General features: G+C 32.8%; 1 long non-coding RNA gene across 1 annotated transcript; it reads left to right on the top strand.

The window, feature by feature from the left end:
* The first annotated feature begins 317 nt into the window (after positions 1-317).
* Positions 318-1,938, top strand: LOC127727086 (uncharacterized). Its single transcript, XR_007993771.1, has 2 exons — positions 318-469; positions 1,211-1,938. It is a non-coding gene; the product is annotated as an uncharacterized LOC127727086 (long non-coding RNA).
* The last annotated feature ends 2,282 nt before the right edge of the window (positions 1,939-4,220 follow it).

The raw sequence follows: 4,220 nt of genomic DNA, 5'->3' as shown, positions 1-4,220 counted from the left end.
CGGCCATAAAAAGCCACATCTTGAAAAATATGAAACAATTCAATCGAAACACAAACGGCCTAATTTATAACAAAAAATCGAATTAAACCAGTTTTGTGGCTTTGTGTCAAAACAAAGTAATAATAAAAAAGGGTATACAAATATTATTTTAAATTGTAATTACGTTGCTTAAAGTTCTCCTGATAAAACAATACTTATCGGTCGAAGCGTTTCACTATGTGATTTTTGAATTGAAACAGAAAATAGATTTACAAAAAATCTCTAAACTTTGAATCATGTAATAATATAGATTTTTATTTGCGTATAATCTATTAATATCTATCATATATGTCCGTACAAAGCTCTCTAACTAGATGGAAGAATAAGCAGAATGCCTGGGACAGGACGTAGATATGGATTTTTCAGATGTACGAATTGTAGAGCACAGTGGGAAAGTGCCTATGTGTTTTGTGTTCAGGGGACTTACAGTGTAAGGAAAATTCAGATTGATAAAATGTAGATCTACCGGACATTTTCTAAAAACTACAAATAGAATCTTTTTGTCGAGTTTTAATCAAAAATCATTTTCATTTACGAATTTTTACAATTCACTTCTGTGGACATCCGTTTACCTTTTATATAAAGCTTGACCACAGAAGTTACTTAAGATACCAGAATAATAATTTAGTACACCAGACTGCTCGTTTGGTTTTCGTCTACATAGCAATCATCAGTGGCGCTCGAAGCAAGACACAAGGAAGGTCAAATCAACTACAACAGATGAAACAAGTTGTGTTAACTATGACGATGGTCATGTTTTTCTCAGAATGTTTATGATTTCTTTAAAGTAAATCCATTTGATGTTTACGGATTGATATTTAAGTTAGTGAAACATTTGTTATTGACTTTTAACATAGGCTTAGCCTTTCATGAATGCTACATAATTTCCGTGTTCATATTGGGACTCAAATGGTGCATATAAGTCATATACATGTACTTCATTTTAGTTTTTCTCATTATTATTTAGTAATTTTTTTTAGATGACTGCATCAGTCGGGACATGCTTGGAATACTCTGATCAAATAACTATTTCTCATTTTTTTTTAGTGTTTCTACTTCTGGTGGTTCAAATGATTGCAGATAATACATATATGTGTGTATACTGCTTATCATTATTTTTTGAACAGCAAATCTAAGTCACATGTCTTAACGAACATTCACCTATTTCTAGGAATACTACGAACAAGATTGCAAAAAGTGTAATACAGCCTGTAGCCCTTACAAAGTTGAAAAGCTGAAATGCTCGATTTGTGGTCAGAGCGACTGCACTTGTTCCCGGTAGGAAAAAGCACAACGCCATACCGATCCAAACAAGCCCCACCGCAGTGATCTTTGTCATAAATGTCAAAGTGGACGCCCCTGCATGGACTAAAATGGAGCTGTGTAATTTCCTTTTCTGGATACGTAGTTTTACAATTGGAGAAGATGATTGGAAATTGAATGTATATTCCTAATTTTTTTGTACCTAAATTCACGTATAAACTTGTTTTATTATAGCTTATCTATTTGAGTTTGTACTTTATTCTTGAAACTTAAGTTTGTTTGTTAGCTAGGTGAATCATTACTTCTGTATTGGCTATTGTAAATACTTACTAATCTGTTTTTTTCTTGCTTGTATATATAAGCTCATATGAGGATAACGAAACCAGAGATTGTAATTGGATTGGTGTCATGGTACACCCAGCGAATAAGCAAACGTAACTTCTTTATTCTTTGTACCAAATTAATGATGTATATTATATGTTAGTTATACGTCCTTGTTTGTACACACGGAAATAAATATGCTGAAAGAAGTATTATACTTCGTTTTTAAGAACCTTACTCTTGTTATTATTATAGTTTTGATTGATTTTCTAATAGTAATTTAAATTTATTTGAATAAATTACAGATTACCCCTTTGTTGAATAATGTCTTTGCCTGATACAATTGTATACATTTTATTTACCAGGTCAAGTATCTAATACATGTATCATAAATACTATAAAAGATAAATAGATACTTAAAACCGGAAAAAAGGATCAGAAGGACAAGATGTACAAATAAGCAGACATTGGAGTTATTGGAGTTATTGCCGGGGTTATTTTTCTGATTGTTTGCGTTTTTGCCTAATTTTGAAAGAGACCGAGAACCTGAAATGAGCAAAATTTATCAATTAGATTTACAATAAGTTATATGATTGAAATCATCAGCCGACTCCTTATAGAAGTTATTTTTTCTTTAATAACGATCCTGTATTCAGTATAGTCCTAGGGGCCGGTAACAAGAAGCATTCTTATGTCTTACGAACGTTTAAAGAGCGTCTTAAGATTTAAGAGTGTAACAAGACCCAACCTCAGACCTATCTTAGAATGATTGACAGCCCTTAATGTTTTGAAAAAGTGCATGATTTAAGAACGATTCTTAAGTCTACCTTAAAGCGATCTTACTAATTCCGGTAACACTAAATCATTCTTAAATTTTGGTCAGTTATTAAGTGTTCTTAAAACAAACTTGGCGACTTAGGGGTGTACCAAGAACAACTCGCAATAGCTTCTCTTGATATTTTTTGTAAGAGTGGTCCCGACTACTCTTAGCTGCACATTCACTTGTTAATAATATAATAAAATGGCGTTGCTTCTGTATGTATGTCAAAAAGGCTAAACTAACTTTACTGAAACTTTCTGCGAAAAAAATCACGCGCGATTTTGTGAATGAAAGGGGAAAGAAGATCCTCACGCGGTGCACCCGCGCATGTCAATTGCTTACTGACCCAATAATTTTTTATCACGACCAGTCAACTGATACTGACATTATCAGAAAACAGTTGACACATCAAAGGAAAAATGCACAAATTACCGATAAATTGGTATATATGATATTATAGAATTAAATATGTTTTATTACAAAATATGTGTTCTCAATCTTGTAGACAGATATAACAGGATGTCATATCAGTACCAAAGACAACTCTCCATCCAAGTCACAATTTGTAAAAGTAAACCATTATATGTCGAAGTACGGTCTTCAACACGAAGCCTTGGCTCCCACCAAGCAGCAAGCTATAAAGTCCATATCAATCATGACAATAAACATAAACAAATAAAACTAACAACTATCGCTTACTAATAATCCTGCCTATATGTATAACATGAACTGGTTGCCATCAGAAATGGAAATATAAATATTCCAACTAACAAAAGCATATGCTTACACATGCAACCAAATATAAAGCACTAAATGCTAATACCAATATGAAGCTCTCATCTATAGAACTTACAAAAAAATTGTCAAGATTACAAATCACAACGTAATATATCAAAAGATATAAGAAGCCAGCTGACAACATGTTCTAGAAAATTATTTGCAATTAATATTTCATTCCAAATCCATTACCACAAAACATCTTCTTACAGTATTACTACATCTGTAAATTAGTAACAACAACACTTAACCTGTACCGTCAAAACTAATTGCTTCTTCTAAGACAAAAACCAGATAAGATATTCATCACTTCTATACATATAAGATGTAATATTCTTATATTTGAACGGCCTTCTGTAGTAGTCCATTTTGTCAAGCAGTAATCCTCAAAAGTAAATAATACGTTTTTCCTATCAAGTTGATTATATTAACCTCACAAACTATTACATAACTGTCCAGACACAGTATGCATTTTAAAACTACTTGCATTGTCATAAACAGTAAACAATCATATTCCTCAAAACAAAGAAAAAAGTGTTTGTATTGCTACTCTAGCTATTATATATATATATACTGTCTGAAATGCTGAGAAACTGGGAGAAGTGCTGCAAATGTTGCCTACAGATGCATCACTCATCAACTTTTCACAGTAAGGCAACCGAAAATAACTATAGGATATTTTGCAATGTTACCTGCAAAAGTATGAATGTTATTTACATTCTAGAATGTTTGTGACCTCCAATATGTTGGTGAGTCAAAGCAGCCTTTCCACAAACGCCTCAATGGCCATAGGAGTGATATCTCTAAGAAGCCACTTCTCCCAGTTTCTCAGCATTTCAGACAGTCGGGTCACAAACATGATGACTTTAACCGCATGAAAATCCTAGTGATTGAACAGAACATTCACTGGAGTAATGCCCAGCGACTGGTTCGGAAAAGCTTTTGGATAAAGGAACTTAATGTACATCATCCAAACGGCATCAATAAGAAATACTAACAG

The sequence above is a fragment of the Mytilus californianus genome, unplaced genomic scaffold (genome assembly GCF_021869535.1).
Source record: "Mytilus californianus isolate M0D057914Y unplaced genomic scaffold, xbMytCali1.0.p SCAF_19, whole genome shotgun sequence".
NCBI classification, from domain to species: Eukaryota; Metazoa; Mollusca; class Bivalvia; order Mytilida; family Mytilidae; genus Mytilus; species Mytilus californianus.
The sequence above is the reverse complement of the archived record's forward strand: the minus strand, read 5'-3'. Positions and strand labels throughout refer to the sequence as shown.